General features: G+C 31.6%; 1 protein-coding gene and 1 long non-coding RNA gene across 2 annotated transcripts in view; both read right to left on the reverse strand.

Annotated features, from left to right (window-relative positions):
• LOC142235705 (uncharacterized) overlaps positions 1-15298 on the reverse strand; it is a 450997-nt gene extending 435699 nt beyond the window's left edge. The window contains exon 1 of the mRNA XM_075306966.1: positions 14971-15298. The gene's annotated coding sequence lies outside the window, so the exon portion shown is untranslated. The remainder of the gene's footprint in view (positions 1-14970) is intronic.
• An 8399-nt stretch (positions 15299-23697) lies between these two features.
• Positions 23698-24057, reverse strand: LOC142219612 (uncharacterized). The gene is made up of 2 exons (XR_012717664.1): positions 23969-24057; positions 23698-23911 (listed from the first exon to the last, which is right to left on the reverse strand). It is a non-coding gene; the product is annotated as an uncharacterized LOC142219612 (long non-coding RNA).
• Between the last annotated feature and the right edge of the window lie 3570 nt (positions 24058-27627).

Raw genomic sequence — 27627 nt, forward strand, 5'->3', positions numbered from 1 at the left:
GGAAGGAAGACCAGATATAATGAAAAAAAAAATATTGGGCATTTCTTTCTCACGCTGGAAAAATATTGCAGTAAGCATCTTAAAATCCCTTAAATACGAATGCCATGTTTGCTTAACATAGGAGACGTATTTTTCTAATAAAATTAGTTCTTACTGGGTTAAAAGTTGAAGAACTTTCCATTGAAGACGTCTTTCAAGACTTTATTTTAAAAACTCTTTTCACTTAAAAAATTGTCAAATTCATACTTGAGGCAAAGTTTGAATTTGGAATTTTCAGTTTTTGGGCCTTCGTTATTACATCGCAAAACAAGGCAACAAATAGTGCTAATTTACATTATAGGGATAAAATCGAATAAACGATTATTTGAAATGCGATCGATTGTTAGCTTAAAAATAATGTCAAAATCGATTTTCGATTTTCAACATTTTCTTGATTTTGACTGTTTTCATATTTATTGGTGACAATTAAGAATAAAATTTCTGATTTAATTAAATAAAATATTTTATCCATTATTTAGAGAAGTAGTAAATACAGAATAATTAAATCAAAGTACCAACATAAATATTATATTTAACATTTTAAATATATACACCCAGAAAAAAGTGACCCCTTCTTTAAGTTAAAATGAACTCATTGTGAAGAATGTTGAACTTCGTATAGTGCCAAAGACATTTTTATTTGTTTGAACGATATGATTTTCGTAGAAATTAGGTCGAATGCATTCCATATATTATTTAACATTTTCCTATATTTATGTACCACTATATAACAGAATGGAAAAATTTAACTGAATTGCCAAATTGTAGTCTCCCCCCATGAAAGACTTATTTTTATATTTTATAGAAATTCAGTTTATTTCTGTGTGATTACAAAGTCAATTCTTGAATGGAAAAAATGTATTTGAACAAACTAAAAAATCCTAAATTTATAAAATTCAATGTGTACTGAGTTGATAGTAGATATTTCAAAAACAAGTAAAAATAGTAACAGAGTGTACCTACACCACTCCCTCCGAACGGTGTCGTTATGGCTGTCTTGTATATGTCCTCCTGTGCCATCGGAATCTGTTGGTAGGCCCTAACTAAGTCCAACTTAGAAAAAATTCTTTCTCCTTTCAGGTTCACATTCAAGTCATGTATGTGAGGTATGGGGTACCTATCAGGTACTGTGACGGCGTTTAGTTGTCTAAAGTCTCCACAAGGACGCCAGTCATCTGCGTCCTTCTTGGGAACTAAATGCAAAGCCGAAGCAACACTAGAATCGGATGGTATGCATATTCCGCATTTTACTAAATAGTCAAATTCCGCTTTGGCAATCTTATACTTTATAGGATCTAGTCGTCTGGGCTTGGTAAATGGCAACGGTCCATTGGTCACTATCCTGTGTACCGTCGAGTGTTTAACAGGTTGTGTATAGTCTGGCTCAGAAATCAGCGAAGGGAACTCTTTCAACAGAGAAGTATATTTATTTTGGCACGAAAAAATCTTTGGTAAATTAATATTACATATTTGTGAACATGCTGAAATTTTCAAATTTGTCAGAGGATCGACTATAACCTTATTCCTGATGTCAATCAACAACCCGTATTTATGCAGGAAATCTGCACCTATTATAGGCCTATCAATGTTTGCCAAAGTGAACATAAACTGAAACTCCCGGCGCAATCCCAAGTCCACGTTTACTAATTTCTTACCGTAGGTCTGAATCGCTTTGCCGTTGGCAGCTATCAGAATCACATTCGAAACTCTTTTGTCCCCCTTAAATTTTGATGCCGGTAAAATAGATATATCTGCCCCACTGTCTACGAGAAATTTTAATTTATTCGACTTGTCGTAAATAAAAAGGCGACGTGTCGATACTTCTGCACACCCATTGCCCGTCGCTTCTGCAATGGGTTTATCTAGTTTTTTTGAATTATCTCTATTTTGATTATAAGAACAAGGTTGTTCACAGCTCCTAGCATCCTTACCAAATCTATAATGAAATCTGCACAGCCAATTACTTTTTCGGCTTCGTGACCGAGAACTTCGTTGTCTAAATCTTTCCGCTGGATCCTTATATTTAAATTCTTCCAACTGGCGCCTTATTGCAGACACTTCTAGTGATAGATTTTGAAAACCTTCACATATATTACTAGTGGCCTTAACTAATCCTTCAACTACTTTACCCAAATCCGCCACAGACGACGTTTTCTGTGAAGGTGCCGATGCTCCAATTACTGACAACTCGTCTTTCTGTAACACCTCCCAAATATTATCTGCCAATTGCAATAGTTCGCTCATATTTGTCACATTTGATCCCGTCAATGCTATATTAAGACTCTTAGGTAATTTCCGTAGCCAGAGTCGTTTCAAGGCGTCCTGACCAAATCTTGTGCCTGCCATTAAGGACATTGATCGATAAAATTCAGAGGGTTTCTGATCTCCTATTTCCGAATCAGACAAAACCTTATCCAAACGTCTACCTTCACTAATTGTGTGTCTCTGAATCAAAACATCTTTCAAATGTTCATATCTATTTTCACTAGGGGGATTCTGAATCACAACCAAAACGGTCATAATTACTTCCTGTGGCAAAGCTGTAACGATGTATTCATATTTTGTCTTATCCACTGAGATCCCTTTGGTTGCAAATTGCATTTCGGCATGGATAAACCATGCTTCTGGACAATTAGTCCAAAAATTCGGTAGTTTTATTGATGCAGCGGAAACTTCGGTGCCGTTAGTCCTATTCAACATATTGTAACCGTTAGCCAATACCGATTGCTCGTTAATTCCCCCATTGTTGTTACAAGGATCGGTTGCACCTTGGTTTTCTGTGCGCGTTGGTGAGTTTGGCATTGTTAGTTCAGGGAAGCAGTTCACAAAATAAAAACTTATAATAAGACCAGACACAATAATGTATAAATAGTATTGGAGTATAGGGGTGTATGTGTTATACAAATAATGAAAATGTAATATACTAGATATGAATGTGGCAAAATTTTAACCACTAGGAGCTTGGGTTTATCTCTAGATTCTTTGACTTACTAGCTGTTATAAATTTCTTGTATCCAAAGCCAATGTTTTAGAGCTATTTGATGGTATCCGAATGGTGAGGATTGATGAGAGGAATGAGATGAAATGAATAACTTCACGTAAAACTATTATTTGGGTAATTGATGCTAGACTTCAAGAAATCCAATTTTTAGATTTGATACGTTGTCTCAAACCGTGCACCAGAAACTTCTCCCCGATTTGTAATACATTCTATTGTCTCAATCAAGATTATATTGTTGGAAATCAATTGCAGTTATTTTGATTGATGCAATCGCTTATTTCTTCCTTCTATTATCTTGCATTCATAGCTCGACTATATTTAAAATTAATGTAGGTTCAATCGGGTAGGATCGCCAAATTGTAGTCTCCCCCCATGAAAGACTTATTTTTATATTTTATAGAAATTCAGTTTATTTCTGTGTGATTACAAAGTCAATTCTTGAATGGAAAAAATGTATTTGAACAAACTAAAAAAAAAAAAACTAAATTTATAAAATTCAATGTGTACTGAGTTGATAGTAGATATTTCAAAAACAAGTAAAAATAGTAACAGAGTGTACCATCACTGAATAGTACCTGATAATTGAAGATTCCAAAATAAAGACGAATGAAGGGGTTGTTATTCTGCTGGTGTTTTCTTTTTTTATAAACCAATTTTCAAAAAACGAACATTTTCTCACTAATTTAAAATAACAAATATTTTATATATTTTATTTGTTTTTAATTATATTATTTTATTATATTATTTTTAACAATCTCTCCGTATAACAACGCGATTCCAACTAAAAAACAACCCACGCGCAAACATATCGATTACAGGTAGATAAAAGAAATTTAGGAATTTTTCGTTTATTCTAACAAGTGTGTTTCCTTAAGTTTTCAAAGGATTGAATACTTCTTAGTACGAATAAACTAAAATATTTTTCTATGCCAAGTGTTATTCGTAGGTATGATAAGCATTCTATAATAAAGGAAGTCGCAATTATCATTTTATAAGAAATTTTACTAATTTTGAGGAAACTTGGTTTTATTTCGGTTTTTTATTTTACGAATGCTTTGTTATCAGTGAATAAAATTTTCTCGTCCAGTAGTAAATTCTTATACCCAGCGAAGAAAACAGTATTAGTAAAATTCCATGCCTTATTCTAGTTAATTAATTATTCCTAACTGCTTTCAGTTTAGGATTTTTTTACTGAAACAAGTGAATTTTATTATTTCACACAAAAATTTAACTGAATGAAAATAAAATGGCTACACTAAATTGATGAACATTTTTTCCTTTAGTTTCGAAGACACTTTTTTCTGGGTGTATTAAACAACTGATGATGCTCTAACATTCGATAAATTACAAAAAGATTTGAAAAAATTTAATACAAAATCTTTGGAACTGTAGGTTTTTTTTTTTGTAATTAGGTTAAAAAATATTATTATTATCAAAATATTTTGTTATTAAAAAAATAATTTCGAAATATTTCCCTTTGCATAAACTTTATTTAATATATATCCCCATTTTTTTAATAAGGGGGTATATTACAACTTAATTTAATATAATTTTTCACTACCCAGGAAAAAAAGCGCCGCCCAAAGAGTAGTGAAAATATTCTTTTTGGATCCGAAAATGGTGCATAATTTGAGCAGAAGCGATAAATTTAACATGGGCTTGTCATAGGACGGATTGAAATTCAGTGCAACGGCTGTTTATATGGTGGACAACAGCCGTTGCACTGAATTTCACTCCTTAAGATATGCTCCGAATTCAGTGTTTTGGATGTGAAATAAATTTTTTTTAAATAATTTGCCAAATAAATAATTTTTGTCTGCAACGTTTGACCTCAAATATTTAAAAAAATTCGCAATTTTTCTAGAATGGATTCAGCATATTTTTAGACAAAATTGAAATAATTTGTACCATTTTATTAATAACTTTAACTTATATGAAATATTTTTAACTTATTTGAAATTGTTTTTTTAATTTCCCTTACAAAAATGTAAAAAGCGAGTTTAATTTAAAGAACTTCCTGTGTATTTAAAATCAAAAACATCTTTGAGGAGACATTTTTGGAAGTGCTTTTAGAGTTATGTCTTTAGAAGAACTTCAAAATTTTTTTGCTGGTTACCAATTACGTAGACCAAAACAAAAAAGTGAATCCACAATGAAAAAAATTTAGATTTATTTTACAAATAAGAATTTTTTTTTCTAATTCACGAAAATTTAAGTTAAAAATTATTAAAATACACAGCAAAAAAAATTTGGAAGTTCTTCTAGAGTCACAACTTTAAAAGTACTTCCAAAAATGTCCTCTCAAAGAAGTTCTTTATTTTAACTGCACAGGAAGTTCATTTGAGTCAATGTTTTTATAGTTCGTTTTTTTTTTCATATTTTTAATGGAAAATTTAAAATGTTTTGTTTCAAATCGCTTAAAAATAAATTAAGAATAAAATTGTAAATATTATTTAAATTTTGCAAAAAAAAAAATGTCAATCCATTCTAGAAAAATTGCAATTTTTTTAATATTTGATGTCAAACGTTCCAGATAAGCATACACCCAGAGAAGGAATATGATCACCTCAACCATGTTTCGAGAGCAAAATGTTATTTTTGGACGGAGAACATGTAACATGTTTGCGGCAACCATGTTATTTTCTCAGAAAGCATATGTCTGACTTCGGCAATCAATGACTTCGGTTTGCCGAGAAAACAACATTTTTGCGACAAAAATGTTCCATGGTCACCGTCAAAAAATAACATTTTGCTTTCGAAACATGGTTGAGGTGATCATATTCCTTCTCTGCGTGTAAGAATGCATTAAAAATCATAAAAAAAAATTGAAAAATTCTTTATTTGTCAAAATATCACAAAATTTCTTAATGCACATCAAAACATTGAATTCGCATCACATCTTATAAAGTGGTGCAAATTCAGTGCAACGGCTGTTAAAATGGTGTACATTCGTCCTATGACAAGCCCATGTTAAATTCATCGCTTCTGCGCCAATTAGAGGTCTGCATCGAATAACTTTTCACTATATGTATGCAATTCGCTGTCGAATATAGTACATACTCTGTCTTTCTCTCAGAGCGCAAGTAGTGAAGTGAAGAGAACACTTGCTTGTCAAATACCACCAAGTACTTATCCGAAACAATATGTGTTCCGAAAAAAGGAACAATAACAAGTATATACAGCACTAAGTTCGGCCGGGCCGAATCTTAAATACCCACCACCATGAACCAAATATTAGGATTTCCTTTGAAGTTTCAGGAGGGATTGATGACTTGAGGACACTTCCCGAAGATAAATTTAAAGATTTCACCTATGAGGACTATATCAGATTCTGGATTTATAAGAACCATTTTTGTTTGAGTTTTAGAGGAATCATTAACATCTCTTGTAAGTATGCAAGAAAATTATAAAATAACGTCTTGCTTTGAAATCTTAAATCTGTAGATTTTCACCCGAGAAGTATCTGAAATCTGAAAATTTTACATTGAGTTTCAAGCAATTTTCATGATCAGTGCGCCTTCTATACCCTCAAGAAATGAAGTCGGTCTATATGGAGGCATTACCAAAAGGACCGATAAAAACTTAATCCGATACACGTTTTTGGGAGCCTAAAATAATATTTACAATTTCAGGCAAATCGCATAAAAACTACGGATTCTAGAAACCCAAGAAGTAAAATCGGGATATCGGTCTATATGGGGGCTATACCAAAACATGGACCGATACTCACCATTTTTGGCACACCCCTTTATGGTCCTCAAATACCTATAAATTTCCAATTTCAGACAAATTGTATTTAAACTACGGATTCTATAAGCCCAAGACCCCAAATCGGGAGGTCGTTTTATATGGGGACCACACCAAAACATGGACCGTTACTCACAATTTTTGGCACACGTATTTGTGGTCCTACAATACCTCTAGATTTTCAATTTCAGGTAAATTGAATAAAAACTGCGGTTTCTATAAGCCCAAGAAGTAAAATCGGGAGATCGGTCTATATGGGGGCTATACCAAAATATGGACCGATACTCACCATTTTCGGCACACCTCTTTATGGTCCTAAAATACCACTAGATTTCCAATTTCAGGCAAATAGGATAAAAACTTCGGATTCTAGAAGCGCAAGAATTAAAATCGGGAAATCGGTCTATATGGGGGCTATACCAAATATGGACCGATACTTACCATTTTCGGCACACCTCTTTATGATCCTAAAATACCACTAGATTTCCAATTTCAGACAAATTGGATAAAAACTACGGTTTCTATAAGCCCAAGGAGTAAAATCGGGAGATCGGTCTATATGGGGGCTATACCAAAATATTGTCCGATACTCACAAGTTTTGGCACACGTATTTGTGGTCTTACAATACCTCTAGATTTCCAATTTCAGGTAAATTGAATAAAAACTGCGGTTTCTATAAGCCCAAGATGTAAAATCGGGAGATCGGTCTATATGGGGGCTATACCAAAATATTGTCCGATACTCACAAGTTTTGGCACACGTATTTGTGGTCTTACAATACCTCTAGATTTCCAATTTCAGGTAAATTGAATAAAAACTGCGGTTTCTATAAGCCCAAGATGTAAAATCGGGAGATCGGTCTATATGGGGGCTATACCAAAACATGGACCGATACTCACCATTTTTGGCACACCCCTTTATGGTCATAAAATACCTCTACATTTCTAATTTCAGGCGAATTTGATAAAAACTACGATTTCTATAAGCCTAAGACCCCAAATCGGGAGGTCGGTTTATATGGGGACTATATCAAAACCTGGACCGATATAGCCCATCTTCGAACTTGACCTGCCTGCAGACAAAAGACGAGTTTGTGCAAAATTTCAGCGCGATTGCTTCATTATTGAAGACTGTAGCGTGATTACAACAGACAGACAGACAGACAGACAGACAGACAGACGGACAGACGGACATCGTTATATCGTCTTAGAATTTCTCCCTGATCAAGAATATATATACTTTATATAGTCGGAAATCGATATTTCGATGCGTTACAAACGGAATGACAAACTTATTATACCCCCGTCACCATTCTATGGTGGTGGGTATAAAAATGTAAGTATTTGAGAAAAAGTACAACATGGATTCTCTTCACTTCACGTGGTACCACAAGTATTGCTCAGTTATATGCGAAGCAAAACTTTCCATTATTATTAATCATAGATATGTATGTATGTCACATATTTCATATATTTATGTATGTCACACACTTACCTTAACGTTTGCCGTTCTTTATATCAATCCGAAAACATATACTATGGAGAGTAACTGTTTTCTTGTATTTCTGAAACTGCACGTGGAGTACATGGTACATGGAGTACTCTATGAAGTTTTGTTCTCGCAACATACTCGACGTGATCACTCTGAGTACACTTCAATAAGACAGAAAGAGGAATATGTGTTTGTTGGTAGTGAAGACATCAGAGTAGCAACAAGAAGGTACTCGTGGCTTTTGGTGTTCATTAAAATGTGTAACAATTGTTTTGCGACTCTCTCAAATATATGTACTCATTTAGCAAGTACACGTGTACTCTGCATTTATAAATGGAATTGTGCAGACCTCTAGCGCCAATTTTACAGAACTTCCCGAAAAAAACATTTCCACTATTTTTTTGGCGACACTTTTTTGCTGGGGTGTCTTTAGCTCTAACGAGTTTCAAGATGGATACAATTTAAATAAAATTTACTATTTTAAGAAAATTATGTAAAGAATTGCACTGAAAAAACAGTGAACTGACTCGGAAGAAAACTTTTGGTTAATTTTAGAAAATTTTTGAATATTTTTAGAAAATTTTAACTAAACAGTATTACAAACGCAGGCATCACGACGATATCACAAAAATAAGTAAATATTTTTCGATAAATTCAAGAAAATTTATTAGACACAAATAATTTTTTTCACTTGAGAAAGAAAATTGCAAGAATGTCTTTAGTGACATACGAAGTTCATGATGGACGCATTTGTACACTCATAGAAAAAAGTCTGGTAAAAACAGCAGTCGATGTCTGCTGTTATATTTTCGTACTTCAGGGCCTAACGAACAACAATTTATAAAATTTTTTGTAATATACTTACAAGCTCCTAAATACGATCAGCAAACATTTTGTTTGCTGTTATGCCTCAATTCGATAAATATTCAGGTTTTTTTTGTCAAATACTATAGATATTCATAAAATATTGTCTTAATTACGTTAGGATAGCTCCTAACATGACATTTTTATTTGTTTTAGCCAAAATAAAACATGCTTTAGTTTAATCGAGCTTAAAAAATAGCAGGAAATGTTTGCTATTTGAGCAAACAGTGACTGCTGACCCTTTTTCAGCAGACTTTCTGCTGTTTTAGCAGACTTTTCTGTTGTCCCTACTAACAAATTTCTTTGGGTGCAGTAAAATTTACAAATTTAAAGAAACAATGAACTATTTTGTGCAAAATACGAGTTCAGTAAGTCTTTATGCTTAATTTGTGTATAATGTTTTCCCGTTGTTTATATAATTTAACTATCGTATTAGAGTAAAGAAAACTTTCTCAAAACATAATAAGTCCATAAACTAAAATAAAGTTAAATTGGCTTTCATGAAATAGAGAGTTCACTTTTTTTTTTGAGTGTGGCAAGAATATTTCGTGTATGTAATTTCCATAAGAGGTTAGAACATTAGGATGCAAGATGTGCTCAATAATTTTTATTATTATTATTTTTTTAATTATTTCCAAAACAATTATATTTGAAGACATATTTCCTTAACATAAAGAAAAATAATTTTGGCTTAAAGAAATACCTCCATATACAAAAAGTTATAGTGTATTTATGTATACTAAAATTAAATATTTTAGTATACATAAATTCTTTGGATAAACTATAAATAAACTTTTTCGAATTTTGGCAATAATATATAAATTAAATGTAAATTAACCTTTTTTAATGTAAAAATATTTTTTTGTTTGTTTTTTTTTTTTCATTTCAAAAAACTTTAAATAATAGGAGCAAAAACCTGTTTTAGATTATGTTTGTAGTTTTTTTTTTTCTTTAATCCAAATATTCAATATTTCAATTAATTTAAGGATTATTTATTTACATAAAATATGGATTTCTTTAATTGAAGAAAAATTTGCTTTACATCAAAAACATAGGATTTAAACCCGAAGGGACCCAAATTTCAATGGTTCATTTCCTAAAATTTAATGATTTATTATTTTTTTAAATCAAAAATTATGAACGTCCTTTCAATTAAAAATTAAAATAAAATTCCCCTTAATAATGTGTAAATTGTCCGTCCTAAAATGTTGGTGACATTTGCCAATTTTTTTTAAAATGATTAATGCTAAATTCTAAAAATGAAATTGTTTATTTGATCAAATTTGCTAATTTGGTTTTTACTTAAGATTGTACAATCTGATGTTACACTCAAAAAAAATTTACTTGGATCTAAAGATTTTGACCTTCCCTTAAGGATTTTGGTATTGATTCCGAGCCAAATAGGCGGCTTCTTTAAAATAAAGATTTTTTTAGCGACCTATCTGGCTTTAAATCTAGGACCAATAAAATTAAAATTAGGATACAGATCTCATTTATCAAATGTTCATTTCGCGGTTTATTAATAAAAGTACTCACGTACAAACAAATGCCAGTTTAAAAATCCAAATTATAACTGATACTTTAAACTAAGAAATATTTTCTTAATTCCAAAAACTCTTTAAACCAAAGACGCTAAATCCTCAAAATAAGTCTTAGCCTATATATGAAGCGTTTTTATCTTAAATCTCAAGTTTCAATATTATGAGTTAATTTAAGGACAATTTCTTTAAATCAAAAATGTGTTTCTTTACTTTAAGGAAAAGTAGCCTTAGTTCAAAGACATGCGACTTTAACAGGGGGACTCAAATTTACAAAATTTGTGTCCTAAATTTAATGAAAAAAAAATTTTGAAGCAAAGATTATAAACTTTATTTTAATTAACCCTTTCACTACCGATGTCCACTTGGAAGGATATTCGAAAAATACACCAAATTCTATTTTCCCACTTAGTTTCGATTTATTTCTCGATATTATTTTAAAGTAGAGGCTTTAATCTAAATAATCTATAAATATTTTCCATATTGATGAGGTCTAAAATACATTTTTATAAACTTCTTTGGCGACGAAAATTGACGAAAAATACAAAAAATTGAGAAAATTTTTCTACAGTATGTTTCTAGTAAATGGACATTCATACAAAAACTATAGGTGACACTTTTTCGGATCTTTTTTGTATTTCTTCTCACACTTTGAGGGATATTATAGGCCAAATAGCGTTTAATTAAAGTAATTGAGGTAGGTTTTCAAAATGACAATTTTTGTTCTACATGCTGTTAGTAAAAGTAAAAATAGAAAAAAAATTAAAGTTTTTAGCATTAGGTTTATTTCGGTAGTGAAAGGGTTAAATTGGCTTTAGTGAAATAGAGAGTTCATTTTTTTAGTGTAGGTTAAAATATGTTATTATCAAAATTTTTTGTTATTAAAAAAATAATTTCGAAATGTTTCCCTTTGCATAAAATATGAACCTGAACATTAAAACTTTATTTAATATAACTTTTCACTACCCAGCAAAAGAAAAGCGTCGCCCAAAGAGTAGTGAAAATATTCTTTTTGGATCCGAAAGTGGTAAAAAATTTGAGCAGATGCGATGAATTTAACATGGGCTTATCATAGGACGGATGTCCACAATATCAACAGCCGTTGCACTGAATTACACTCCTTAAGATATGATCCGAATTCAGCGTTTTGGATGTGAAATAATTTTTTTTTAAATATATATTTTATAATTTATATTATTTTTAATGCATTCTAACGCTTGTCTGCAACGTTTGACCTCAAATATTTTCAAAAATTCGCTTTTTTCTAGAATAGATTCAGCATATTTTTAGACAAAATTGAAATAGTTTGTAGCACTTTATTAATTCTTATTCAGTTTATAACTTATTTGAAAGATTTTTTTTTTTTAATTTCCCTTTACAAATATGTAAAAAGCGAGTTAAAAAAATGTTAACTCGCTTTTTACATATTTTTACATATTTTAAATGTGTATTTAAAATCAAAAATATTTTTTAATGTAAACATATTTTTTTTTTTCATTTCAAAAAACTTTAAATAAAAAATGCCAAAACCTGCCTTAGGCTATGTTTGAAGTTTTTTTCCTTTAATCCAAAGATTCATTATTTCAATTAATTTAAAGATTATTTCTTTACATAAAATATGGATTTCTTTAATTGAAAATCTATAAATCGATTAAACGATTTTTTGGATTTTTCCATGAATATCTCCAACAAGTCGTAATCGATTATTAGATTAAAAATAATCGCAAAATCGATTTTCGATATTTACTAGTGACCAATAAGAATAAAGTTTCTGATTTAATTAAATAAAATATTATATTGTGGATTTCTTTTTTTATATATGGATTTCTTTAATTGAAGAAAAATTTGCTTTACATAAAATATGGATTTCTTTAATTGAAAATCTATAAATCGATTAAACGATTTTTTGGATTTTTCCATGAATATCTCCAAAAAGTCGTAATCGATTATTAGCTTAAAAATAATCGCAAAATCGATTTTCGATATTTAAATAAAATATTATATTGTGGATTTCTTTTGTTATATATGGATTTCTTTAATTGAAGAAAAATTTGCTTTACATCAAAAACATAGGATTTTATTTAACCCGAAGGGACCCAAATTTCAATGGTTCCTTTCCTGAAATTTAGTGATTTTTTTTACTCAAAAGTTATGAAGGTCCTTTCAATTAAAAATTAAAATAAAATTCCCCTTAATAATGTGTAAATTGTCCATCCTAAAATTTTGGTGACATTTGCCAAATTTTTTTAAATGGTTAATACTAAATTCTGAAAATGAAAGTTATTTGGTCAAATTTGCTAATTTGGTTTCTTAAGATTTCACAATCTGATGGTATTCTCTAAAGTTCATCCTTTGGTTTGTTTCCGAAAATTAGAAGTTTAATTAAATGCCCTAACACGATAAACTCAATTATTATAAAAAGGCATTTTGAATTAATCTGTTCACTTTCAACTCAATTTCTCTACTTCAAAATCAAATGTAAGATTTCCAATAAACCTGGTATTAACCTTCAAAGCAATTGTTATCACATAGAACCTCATTACCTTCAATAGCAGCTACCTTCTTCTTCAATATCTTGTCTCTCGTATACCTAAATTCATAGAACACTTATTTGATGATCTTTGATTTTCTTATTTTCGACCTTTTGTTCTCGTTACTACCCTATACAATTTCTTTTCGTTTTCTTATTAGTTCGTTGTTTGTTTAGTGTATTTTTTTTTTTTTCTTGTGAGAGTTCATCTCATCAGCAGTGATTGCAAGCAAGCGAGAGCTAAAGACTAGAACAAACAAAACTTTGAAAAACAACAACAATTTGACATATACAAACATTAACACCACAGTTTTGTGTTACTTTTTTTTATTTGACCTTTAATCCGTTGACCTTTATTGCTTATGGTTATTGCCTATTGGCCCTTCAATGTCACCGCCACCACCATCGTCGACAGCATCATCGACAAAAATGCGTTCATGGGGACAGACAGTCACACAGACATAATGAAAGAAAACAAAACATAACATAGGGCAGGAAATTGCGTAGAACAGCATGGCAGTGGCAGCAGACAGCAGCATCTGTCAATTGTTACACAGGTCTGATTACCCCCTCGTTGTCGATTGTATCACCATGGATGGCTTAAATCGACATAACGTTGAAGAATTATTGATGTCTCTTCAACTGACTTGCCCTCCCCCTGCATACTTCCTGGCGACTCTCTTTATTCTAGGGCAACATGTTGTTTTCTTTTGGGCTTTAATTTCTTGCAACGTCTTACTCTCAGTAACATATAAAAAATTGAGATTTGTTTGTGTGCTATACCAACATCACACAGCACAATCACTCATTATTGACTTAACTTCTAAAAGAAAAATAAATCTCTTAGGTTGTTTGCTTTTACTTGTCATATTCTATTTTAGATATTTAAATGATTTTCCTTTCAATTGGCAAAGACAATCACCATAAATTAATAAAGCAACAATAACTTGGCACAATGGCAAACACACACTCTCGACAAACTCATGTTCTCACTCGCCCTTCCCATACTCCCATGTGCCCAACACACATAACTCACAGCACCATTATGGGGTGCATTGCAATAAGCAGAATTATTGGCAGCAATAACAAAAACAAAAAACAAAAGAAGCGAATCATCATCTGCATATCAACATTGTCATCTTCTCACGACAATCTAGCATGTGTTTGTTGTTGTTGTCATTGATTTGTCTCCTCTTGTTATATCAAAGTCACCAATAATAAAAACAAGAAATGACAAAGTAATGAGACTCTATGTTAATGGCTGGCAGTGGGGGAATAATCAAGCATTACAAGAAGAGACACACACACACACCCTCACATACACTAGTACTCACACGGCAGCAATATCCCCAACAATAACAATTATGTTGATGACGCTGTTTTTGTTGGTCTTCATTCTGATACTGATCTCTGTAGGCTGAAATTCACACACTTTAAAGCAGCAGCAGCAGCTTAATTGCTGGGTTCTGGATTTAATTCTTATTGGTTGTTTTTTTTGTTTTGTTTTAGCCTTTTTTGCATCAACACAAATTCTTATAGGGCTCGTACAGATGGCTGGCGGGCCGGGTTAGTTATATACACAAAATTATGGTGTTTTTTTTTACATCGAATTAAAAGATGAAATAAAGACCACAACAAAAAGACACTTAAAAAGGCCTAGCGTACAAAATCTCAAAATACACACCAACGCGTGCTCACTCTCTTTGGTTGTGGGAAACAAAATATTTAAAGGTTTTTCTAGCGAATATGATATTTTTACCTTTAATTTTTGATTTTTCTTTTTCAAGACACTCCGAAATGACAGAATTAACTTTAACTCCTTTCGATACAACATGCACACACGCACAGATACGCGACCACCTTACAAACAAAACATTTATTTGCTCTGCTATAATTCACTTTGTTTTACACTAATCCTGTTTGTTTGGTCATTCAATTTAAAATTATTATTTTACACACTTGAATTTAAGGTGAACAAATATTTAGCATCACACCCCCATTATTGTGGTATAATCTCCTTCAATTCAATTTTTATAATAATCACTCCCGTCAAATGGCACGGAGACTTTGTTTTCACGTCCATATACGCTCGCGTTCAAACTAAAACTGAATTGGCAAACAAATATCACAGGTTTGCCTGCCACTGGCTGACTTTCGGTTTATATTTGGTTGCACAACGAAGTTGCCGCTGTTTGGTTCGTTTTGCCTCTCGCAAACATACACGAAAATTGTGTATGTGTAAGGAAACAGAAAAGGCAATGGGCCCATAGACTATAGACTTTAGATAGATGAGCCATGAGTGTCAAACTATTTTTGATAGTTCCGAAGATTAAGAATAAACGAGAAAAATAAGAGCACGCTTACAATCTCTTTCGTTTTCCTTTTTGTAGTTTGCCAATTTTACACAAAATTAGAACGTGTATGATGCAACAGAGGATTTATAAATAAATTAATATATTAAAAGTTCATATTTGAACAAAAAATTGTGACCAAAATCGCGAAAATACGAAATTTAATTTTGAGCAGCATTGCTCTTTACGAACAACACAAAAGTAAATGCACGAAAATTAATGTTTGGGACTGACTCTTTACGAAAAAATCAAAACGAAATGTCAGAAAATTAATTTTTGGAACTGACACATTTTTTTTAAAGAGAATAGTGGATCATCTATCTAAAGTCTATAGTCTATGAATGGGCCAACGAAGTTGTTACTCTCTGTTTGGTTCGTTGGCTATGTTCTCTCAAACATTTTTAAACTGTTATACGGAGTGTAGCCAGATTTGTTAGTTTTTTGAATAGTTTTCAAAAATGGGATAAATTCAAGATTTATCGTCCTCGACCGGTAAACCCGCTATTTAACCAGAGAGAATAAAAACACAAGAGAACGAATCTGTGAAGCGAAACTGCGTCGGTAGGTGGCATTGATGAGGAAAATTTCTCTAATATTATGCAGTTTTTGTCGGCGCTTCACTCAAATATCATACAGTTTGCGTCGGCGTCACCCAGGTCAGTCCTCTGCCGACTTTACGAAGCCTAAAGAAAATAGGATTTAAAACCTACTTTGTAGTAACAAATATTCTTTTTTATAAATGCTTTCATTCCACTAAATTTTTTTGCAGACAATTTGAAATTATAACTGCCGATAGCTTTATAAACAAATTTATCAAAACAGCGATTCGACCACAACGTCGGTAATGTTAAAGCTGTAGGCATTTGGTACACAGAAAAAAATATCACCAAAATATTTCCAATTAAAAAGTTAATTGAAGTTGAAATTTTTTTCAATTAATAAATTAATTGGTACAATTAACTTTTTAATCAAGATAGAAACGTTAAGTTAATTAAGTCAATGATTCAAAATTTTAAAATTTTTAATTAAAAATTAATTGATACAATAAACTTTTATACCTCATTCACATTACACCTCCAAAATCCATTTTAGCTAGATTTCAACTGTCATTTGCCTTATAAAAAATGGATTTCAAATCTACTTTTAGTAGATTTCGAGACTAATGTGAATGAGGTATTAATCAAATTCGGAAGACTAAGTCAGTTAAAAAAGTGATTAACATTTTTTTAAATTTTTAATTAAATTTTTTTTTCAAACAATCAATTGTTAATCCAAATAAAAATTCTAAGCCAATTCAAAAGGTAATTGAAAATAGTTACCTTTTTTTAATTAATAAATTAATTGAGTTTTGCAGTCAACATCAATTAAATTTTTAATTGAATCAATTAAAAAATTAATTGAAATTTGGTAATGACATCAATTAATTCTTTACTCAAGATTTTTTCTATGCCCAATTAAAACTGTGATTGATACTATCATTTTCGTGATTGAAGACATTTCAATTAAAAAATTAATTGGATCAATTAATTTCGTGATTGAATCAGAAATTTTTTTTTTGTGTGTATTATACGGTTGACATTTGTTGTTTTTGTAGAAGAGAAATTTTCGTCCCCTTGTGTTTTCATTCTCTCTGATTTACCTCTAACCAGCGTTGCCACAATGAATTTTTATTTTGGACCAAGATTTTTTCAAAATTGAATCAAAATTTCTACCAGCGGACCATGTTTCCAAATGAAATTAAAGGTTAATATTTTTCCATAATTTTACTTCGATAGAAAATTTTGTCAAATTTTTATTTCTATTCAAAATTTTTATTTCTCTTTATTTCTATAGAATTTTTTGTCAAAATTTTATTTCTAACGAAAATTTTGTAAAAATTTCTTTTCAAACGAAAATTTTGTAAAAATTTTATTTCTATAGAAAATTTTGTCAAAATTTTATTTCTATAGAAAATTTTGTCAAAATTTTATTTCTATAGAAAGTTTTGTAAAAATTTATTCTATAGAAATTTTTGTCAAAATTTTATTTCTATAGAAAATTTTGTCCAAATTTTTCTTTCTATAGAAAATTTTGTCAACATTTTATTTCTATAGGTTAGGTTAGGTTAGGTTAGGTGGCAGCCCGATGGATCAGGCTCACTTACACTATTCAGTCCATTGAGATACCACATTGGTGAACTTCTCTCTTATCACGGAGTGCTGCCCGATTCCATGTTAAGCTCAACGACAAGGGAGCTCCTTTTTATAGGCGAGTCCGAACGGCGTTCAACATTGCAGTGAAACCACTTAGAGAAGCTTTGAAACCCTCAGAAATGTCACCAGCATTACTGAGGTGGGATAATCCACCGCTGAAAAATTTTTGGTGTTCGGTCGAAGCAGGAATCGAACCCACGACCCTGTGTATGCAAGGCGGACATGCTAACCATAGCACCACGGTGGTGTCAAAATTTTATTTCTATAGAAAGTTTTGTAAAAATTTTATTCTATAGAAATTTTTGTCAAAATTTTATTTCTATAGAAAATTTTCTAAAAATTTTATTTCTATAGAAAATTTTGTCAAAATTTTATATCTATAGAAAATGTTGTCACAATTTTATTTATATAGAAAATTTTGCCAAAATTTCATTTCTATAGAAAATTTGGCAAAAATTTTATTCTATAGAAAAATTTTATTTCTATAGAAAAAAATTATTTCTATAGAAAGTTATCGCAAAATTTTATTTCTATATAAAATTTTTAGAAAATTTTCTTCCTAAACAAAATTTTTGCATAATTTTGTACCTATAAAAAATTTTTTTTAAGTTTATTTCTATACAATTTTTTTTTCTATAGAATTTTTTTTTTCAAAATTTTATTTCTATAGATTTTTTTTCAAAATTTTATTTCTATAGAAAATTTTTGTTAAAATTTGATTTCTATAGAAAATGTTGAAAAAAATCCGATTTGATGGAAATGGACCAAAATCAACCAAACTTAAAAATTAATAATTTTTTGGACCAATTTTGGTCCGATCTAGAGGTGTGCGCGTGAGTGAAATTTCACTCACGCACCCTCACGAAGTCAAATATTTATTCACGCACGATAAGTGTCGTAGCCACTCACACTCACAAACATTCACGAGATGAAAAGCACTACTCACGCACGAACAACTTTCACAGACTCACGCTCACGCTCGATTCACGACAAATTCACGAGACTCACGACATTTTCCAACCGGGAATGAGCAAAAGTAACAAAATTTATAAATAAAATATAGTTCGACAGCTAAATCAATTTCATAAGTAAGAATTAAATCTTTATTTTTAAGAATTAAATCTTGATTTTTATCGTGAGCGTGATTTTGCAAAAATTGTATTTACGCACATTCACGAACCGATTTTATTACTCACGCACGACATATTTATTTTAGTCTCACGAGAGTTGCTTCTGATTTTATTCACGACTCACGTGATTCATGCGTGTCACGACAATTTCGTGCCACGCGCACACCTCTAGTCCGATCGGACCAAAATGGCAACCCTGCCTCTAACGTAAACTTTATTTACACGTTTCGATATATTTTTCGTAGGGCGTGCCATAAAACATCAAATCACTAGGGTCAGTACCTCGAATGCCCCTCACCACAAAAATAATCTACCAAAATTTGAAGAAAATTTTACCAAAAATTTACCAAATTTAAGTTTTTGATCAAATTTTTGTAGTGGTAGTATAAAAACAAAATTGTTTTCTTCCAAATAAATGTTTTATTGTTGTTTTATTTTTTTTAAGTTAGAATATTATTTCATTATGTAGTTTTAATATTAAATATTTTAAACTCTACTAGTGGCGACTATTTTTTTTGGGTGTACAAATATGCCTTGAATTGTAGATTTTTCGAATTTTAATTGTTGTAATGATTTTAGCTTGGATAAATAAGGGAAAGTTACTACTTCTACAAAAAGGAAAACTTATTCACAATGAGTTTTGATAGCATGATCTAACACGAAAAATTAAATTTTTAAAGATATGAGAAAGTTTTGTCAAAATTTTTCTATAGGAAAATTTTGTCAAAATTTAACTCCTAAATAAAGTTTTGTCAAAATGTTTACCAATACATAAAATTTTGTAAAAATTTTAATTTCTATTGAAATGTTGTCCAGATTCTATAGAAAATTTTATCACAATTTTATTTCTATAGAAAATTTTCTCAAAATTTTTACTTCTATAGAAAAATTTTTCAAAATTTTATTTCTATAGGAAATTTTGTCAAAACTTTATTTTTATAGAAAAATTTTGCAAAATTTTATTTCTATAGAAAGTTTTATTTTTATAGAAAATTTTATTTATATAGAAAATGTTCTCAAAATATTATTTCTAATATTTTGCAAAATCTATCAAAAATTCTAACAATTATGGCAATCGTTGTGACAACACTGAAAAAATATTGAGCTAGTATAAAATATTATGTAGTCTGAGTATTAGGACAGACGATTTACACAAAATTGGGAACAAATTTCTGTAAATAAAGAGATTTTAAGAATCCTTGAAATTTGCATCACTCCGTTGAAGTCATATGTCGTTGAAAGAACGCTTATTTGTATTACTTATAATAAAAACATCAAGTATGGGCTAAGAATTGTTTTGAGGATATTCATTCATTGGTTTAAATTTTTTGGATATTAATTTGTTTATTATCTAGGTTTTGCTCAAAAATCATAAGGTACATTGTTTTTTTCATTTCATGTATTTCTTTGGATTTGTAAATTTTAAAGAATATACACTTTTGAAATTGTTGGCTTAGATCATTATATTGATGAAATTTTTTTCGAAATTCAAAATGGTATAAAGTGATATTTTCTCAGAAATGGGCCGGTAATAATTTCCCTGCCAACATATTTTTTAATTTGACGGCGCTTCTTAGGAACCCCAGCACGTCGTAAACAATCGAATACGAAATCCAAAACTCGTCGCAAAAGTGCCGTCACTATTGAGAAGTTGTACCATGCCAATTTACTACAAAAAATATCGTATGAGTGCAATTACTACGTGCCTTTTTAGATAAATTTAGAACGATGTCAATAAGAACCCCTTCAAACTATTAGGAAAAGTGAATTTTAAGATAAGTTTTTAAATTGTTGGCTTGGCTTATTATATTGGTGAAAATTTTTTCGAAATTCTAAATGGTATAAAGTAATATTTTCTCAGATATAGGCCGCTAATAATTTCCCTGTCATCATTTTTTTTTTTTAATTTGACGGCACTTCTGACATTCCCCACCACGTCGAAAACAATCGTATACGATATCTAAAACTCGTCGCAAAAGTGCCGTCACTACTGAGAAGTTGTACCATGCCATTTGACTACAAAAAAGTATCATATGAGTGCAATTATTAGGTAACTTTTTACATAAATTTAGAACGACGTCAATAAGAACCCCTTCAAACTAGTAGAAAAAGTGAATTTTAAGATAGTTGTAAAATAATCATTGTGGTCAAGTAAAATACGATTTTTTAGATGTTTATTATTTTTAATAAAAGTTTATAAATTACTCCAGGCATAACATTTATACGAATTCAAAACACATTGAACATCCCTGCCAAAATTTTTTGAATTTGGAGGCGCTTCTGAGAATCCCCACTACGTCGAAAACAGTCGTATACGATATCCAAAACTCCTCGGAAAAGCGCCGTCACCATTGAGAAGTTGTACCACGCCAAGTTACTATAAAAAAGTATCGCATGAGTGTAATTATTGGGTGCCCTTCTGGATACATTTAGAAGGACGCCAATAAGAGCCCCTTCAAACAATCAGACAAAGTGCATTTTAAGACAGTTGTAAAAGAATCATTGTGGTGAAGTAAAACACGATTTTTTATTAATTTTATTAAACACTAGCGTAACCCGGCCCGCTTCGCTGTGCCTTCCGAAGCGTATTTGTAGGAACATTTTGCGTTAACTTAGTCAAACATATTCTTAGTGCTGAAAACAAATTCGAAAAGATTTGAATTCTTTCAAACAAATCGGACTACTTGCTCTTTCCAACTACGGCGGATATGCATATGTAAAATGGTTCGTCTTAAAAAATGTTCTGTATTCAAGTAGTTGGACAAACTTCTACATTTCTTGTGAATTTTAAGTGTGGTTTGTCAATGAAAGGTATCCTTCTCCTCAACATATCTGAAAATTAAGCACTATATTATAAAACATACAAAGAATTACTGCTTCCCATCTAATAAATCGGAAAAGGCAAAAGTAGTAAACAATTTTACCACATTAACATTTGCTAAAATGTTGGAAAATGATGCACCCTCTGCCAATTTCATGTAAATTTAAGTTCTTTACTAAAAAGAAGTCTGGCAGAAGCCTGTGCAAAAATCATAAAATTCCCATTTACGGACAACCCTCTACTTTCAATTTAAGAAAGAAAAAAAAACGGACAAAAGGGAACCCTCTCCCCACCTTCGCTCCACTCTGACCTGATATCGGACTATCACGTACAATATATTAACATAATTTCATAACTACTCAATGGTCCCTATAAATTCAATCGAAGTAAATCGACAAAGTTTATTTCAATTTTCCCCTTCTCCAACCAGATATCGAAAAATCATATACTAATTTAAAAATCATGTATAAATTTAATCACCTCCTCCCACGTTCCCTGTAAATTTCAAGTAGATCGGAGATGTTTAAATTTTGCTTATTGTTTTAAAGGGACGTCACTTTCCCCGATACAATATGGACAAACACCGTAGTGAATAGCAGCCCTAACCTTCCCTGAAAACTCTTGAAACTTCCCTTCGTTCATAACCTTCCTCCACTGCCTTTTTAAATTTCAAGAAAACTTAAGAATTTTTGTTTTTTTTTTGCAGTTTTAGAGGAGGACCTATTTCCCGACCAAATATCGAAAAGTGATGTAGCGTATCTTTTGTAAACGTCCCAGAAAATGTCAAGCAAATTATAAGCCTAAAGAGGCGGCCTGTCTTCCGTACAAATATCACAAAATCAGGTATCAACTATTAATATCGTAACCTCTCCCCAGTCCTCTGTAAATTTCAAGTAACTCTGTAAAGTTTAATTGTTTCTCTGTATGTAGTTACTTAAGAGAAGCGGATGTCTCCCTATGTCCTTTTATTTTTATTAAAAAATTAGGAACCTGATATACATATCATAACCTCACTCATTTTGCCGTAAAATTTCAGTCGGGGCAGTTTAGTTTTGTTTTCACTGTACTTTAAAAAAAAGTCGGGCAAAGGGGTGGTCCCCCTCCCCGACCAAATATCGAAAAATAATGTAGCGGATTTTTGTCTAGATGCCAACCCCAACATTCAATGCAAATTTCAAGCAAATCGCATAATTTTGTTCCAAGTTTAAAAAAGTAGGGCAAGGGGGAGGTTCCCCTCCCCGTCCACATATGAAACCATCATGTACCCCATATTAATTCCATAACCTCACTGCATGTTCTCTGTAAATTTCAGATAATTTAGAGAATTTTAGTTTTTTCACTGTACTTTAAAAAAAGTCGAACAAAGGGGAGGTCCCCCTCCGCCAACAAATATCGAAATATAAATTAGCGGAGCTTTGTCTAGATACCAAAATCAACCTTCAATGAAAATTTCAAGCTAATCGGTCAACTTTGGTCCAATTTTCAAAAAGTCCGACAAAGGGGAGGGCCCCCTCCGCGACCAGATGTCAAAAAATGAGATGGAGGCAACATGTCTGGAAAAATATTTGAAAAACTATCACTTTATTCCTTTTGGAAAGTCGAAAATTGTTCATCAATATAACTTTCACAAATTTAAGCGTAATAACTATGTTTTCGGCATTTCATTGTCGTTTTTATTTAAATAATTTATAATTAGCTAGTTGCAATTGGTGTTTCACAAAATATAAAATGGCTCTTCCCTGCCAACATTTTTTGAATTTGGGGACTCTTTTGAGAATCCCCACTACGTCGAAAACAATCATATACGACATCAAAAACTCGTCGGAAAAGCGCCGTCACTATTGAGAAGTTGTACCACGCCAAGTTACTACAAAAATGTTTCGCATGAGTGCAATTATTAGGTGCCTTTATAGATCAATTTAGAACGACGCCAATAAGGGACCCTCCAAACAATCAGAAAAAGTGCATTTTAAGATAGTTGTAAAAGAATCATTGTGGTCGAGTAAAACACGTTTGTTTAGATATTTATTAATATGATTAAACATTTACAAATTCTTAAAAATATAACATTTATACCACTATCACATTACATTTAACATAATTTTTGGCATTAATGATGATGTTGAGTTACAAGTAGCGAGTTACATGTTGCTGCGTCTATCAACCAGTGTTTTTATTCCATGGAGGCAGCGTGTCTGTAAAATATCTGAAAAACAATCACTTTATTCCATTTGGAAAATCACCAAATTGTTCACCAATATACCTTTCACAATTTTAAGCGTATAATCTATGTTTTCAGAACTTTATTTTCGTTTTTATTTAATTAAAATATAACAAGCTGGTTGCGCTTGGCGTTTCACAAAAAAAATGGCTTTTTTAACAGTAGGGATGGCAAATTACTTGCATGTACTTTTTGAAGTACCTTTTCATGATGGTTGAAGTGACATTTACGAGTCTGTGGTAACGATGAGGTTGAAATGGAACTTTGAAATGCTGGCAGGGTTGTAACAATAGTAATGGCAAAATATTTTCATATACATTTCGTACTTCCCTGTCAGCATTTCAAAGTTCCATTTCGTCCTCATCGCTACCACAGGCTCGTAAGTGACACTGCCAACTGTGATAGTATTTTGCCATCACTATTAGCATGAAAGTATTTTGCCATCACTATTGTTACAGAAGCCATTTTATATTTTGTGAAACATCAAGCACAACTAGCTTCTCATAATTTATTTAAATAAAAACGATAATGAAGTGCTGAAAACATAGTTATTTCGCTTAAATTTGCGAAAGGTATATTGGTGAACAATTTTTGACTTTCCAAATGGAATAAAGTAGGGCTGTTTTCTTTTTGCACTGGATACAACATTTGTATGGGCTATCCAGAACATCGTTGCACTGGTGTTCTATCCAGAACATCTAATCAGTGCAAGTCGCGCAGTGCAGATTATGTTTTGATAAAGTGGCGCTTCATCGATTCACAATAGCACTTTATTGTGACTAATTTATCGAAAAACATGAAATTCAAAGTGTCATAAATAATCGCAGCAGTAAATATTTATTACTAATTGGAGCATTTCATACATTAAAAATGCAAGATTGCACTTCTTTTCTGTGATTGTTTTTGAACAGCTGATGACAGTGTTGCATATTTTTGTAGATGTCCTGGATAAACGAGTATTCTGTTTTCTTTTAGTCCTTCACGGCTCAGAGTATCCAGTACTAAAAGAAAACAGCCCTAGTGATAGTTTTTCAAATATTTTTCCAGACACGATGCCTCCATTGGGAATAAAAGAACTGGCTGATAGACGCTACAACATGTAACTTGCAACTTGTAACTCAACATCAATATTTTATTAAAGCATCAAAATATGTTAAATGTGATGTGATAGTCGTACAAATGTTATATTTATGAGAATTTATAAATGTTTAATAAAATTAATAAACATCTAAACAATCGTGTATCTTAATATCCACTTTCTCTGATTGTTTGAAGGGGCTTTTATTGGCGGCCTTCTGAATGTATTCAGAAAGGCACCTAATAATTGCACTCATGCGATACTTTTTATACCCTCCACCATAGGATGGGGGTATATTAACTTTGTCATTCCGTTTGTAACACATCGAAATATTGCTCTAAGACCCCATAAAGTATATATATTCTGGGTCGTGGTGAAATTCTGAGTCGATCTAAGCATGTCCGTCCGTCCGTCCGTCTGTCCGTCCGTCTGTGGAAATCACGCTAACTTCCGAACGAAACAAGCTATCGACTTGAAACTTGGCACAAGTAGTTGTTATTGATGTAGGTCGGATGGTATTGAAAATGGGCCATATCGGACCACGTTTACGTATAGCCCCCATATAAACCGATCCCCAAATTTGGCTTGGGGAGCCTCCCGGAGCAGCAAAATTCACCCGATCCGGTTGAAATTTGGTACGTGGTCTTAGTATACGGTCTCTAACAACCATGCAAAAATTGGTCCATATCGGTTCATAATTATATATAGCCCCCATATAAACCGATCCCTAGATTTGACCTCCGGAGCCTCTTGGAGGGGCAAAATTCATCCGATCGGATTGAAATTTGGTACCTGATGTTAGTATATGGTCTCTAACAACCATGCAAAAATTGGTCCATATCGGTCCATAATTATATATAGCCCCCATATAAACCGATCCCCAGATTTGACCTCCGGAGACTTTTGGAGGGGCAAAATTCATCCGATCCGGTTGAAATTTGGTACCTGATGTTAGTATACGGCCTCTAACAACCATGCAAAAATTGGTCCATATCGGTCCATAATTATATATAGCTCCCATATAAACCGATCCCCAGATTTGACCACCGGAGCCTCTTGGAGGAGCAAAATTCATCCGATCCGGTTGAAATTTAGTACGTGGTCTTAGTATACGGTTTTTAACATCCATGCAAAAATTGGTCCATATCGGTCCATAATTATATATAGCCCCCATATAAACCGATCCCCAGATTTGACCTCCGGAGCCTCTTGGAGGGGCGAAATTCATCCGATCCGGTTGAAATTTGGTACCTGATGTTAGTTTACGGCCTCTAATAACCATGCAAAAATTGGTCCATATCGGTCCATAATTATATATAGCCCCCATATAAACCGATCCCCAGATTTGACCTCCGGAGCCTCTTGGAAGAGCAAAATTCATCCGATCCAGTTGAAATTTGGTACATGGTGTTAGTATATGGTCTCTAACAACCATGCAAAAATTGGTCCATATCGGTCCATAATTATATATAGTTCCCATATAAACCGTCCCCAGATTTGACGTCCGGAACCTCTTGGAGGAGCAAAAGTCATCCGATACGGTTGAAATTTGGTACATTTTGTCAATATATGCCCTCTAACAGCCATGTAAAAATTGGTCCATATCGGTCTTTAGTTATATATAGCCGATGACTTATTACACAAAAATTGGTCCATATCGCCAAAAATAATCTACAAAAACTTTATTTCCATAGAAAATTTTGTCAAATTTTATTACTATAAAAAGTTTTGTCAAAATTTCATTTCTATAGAAAGTTTTGTCAAAAGTTTATTTCTATACAAATGTTTGTCAAAATTTTATTTCCATAGAAAATTTTGTCAAAATTTTATTTCTATAGAAAATTTTGTAATCTACCAAAACTTTATTTCCATAGAAAATTTTGTCAAATTTTATTATTATAGAAAGTTTTGTTAAAATTTCATTTCTATAGAAAGTTTTGTCAAAAGTTTATTTCTATAGAAATGTTTGTCAAAATTTTATTTCTATAGAAAATTTTGTAAAAAATTTATTTCTGTAGAAAATTTTGTCAACATTTTATTTCTATACAAAATTTTGTCAAAATTTCATTTCTATACAAAATTTTGTCAACATTTTATTTCTATAGAAATTTTTGTCAAAATTGTATTGCTATAGAAAATTTTGTCAACATTTTACTTCCATAGAAAATTTTGTCAACATTTTATTTCTATAGAAAATTTTGTCAAGTTTTTATTTCTATAGAAAATTTTGTCAAATTTTTATTTCTATAGAAAATTTTGTCAAAATTTTATTTCTATAGAAAATTTTGTCAAGGTTTCATTTCTATAGAAAATTTTGTCAAAATTTTATTTCTATAGAAAATTTTGTCAAACTAGATTATATACGTATTTAATCGGCCTTTTTTTGTTTAATATATACCCCGTATGGGCTAACTTACAATTTAGAAGATAGTGTTAAAAAGTTTTACGATACCTTGCCATCGGCAAGTGTTATCGCAACCCAAGTAATTCGATTGTGGATGACAGCCTTTAGTAGAAGTTCCTACGCAATCCATGGTGGAGGGTACATAAGATTCGGCCTGGCCGAACTTACGGCCGTATATACTTGTTTTGTAGTAACTTGGCGTGGTACAACTTCTCAAAA

Source organism: Haematobia irritans, chromosome 1, assembly GCF_050003625.1.
Source record: "Haematobia irritans isolate KBUSLIRL chromosome 1, ASM5000362v1, whole genome shotgun sequence".
Classification (NCBI taxonomy): domain Eukaryota; kingdom Metazoa; phylum Arthropoda; class Insecta; order Diptera; family Muscidae; genus Haematobia; species Haematobia irritans.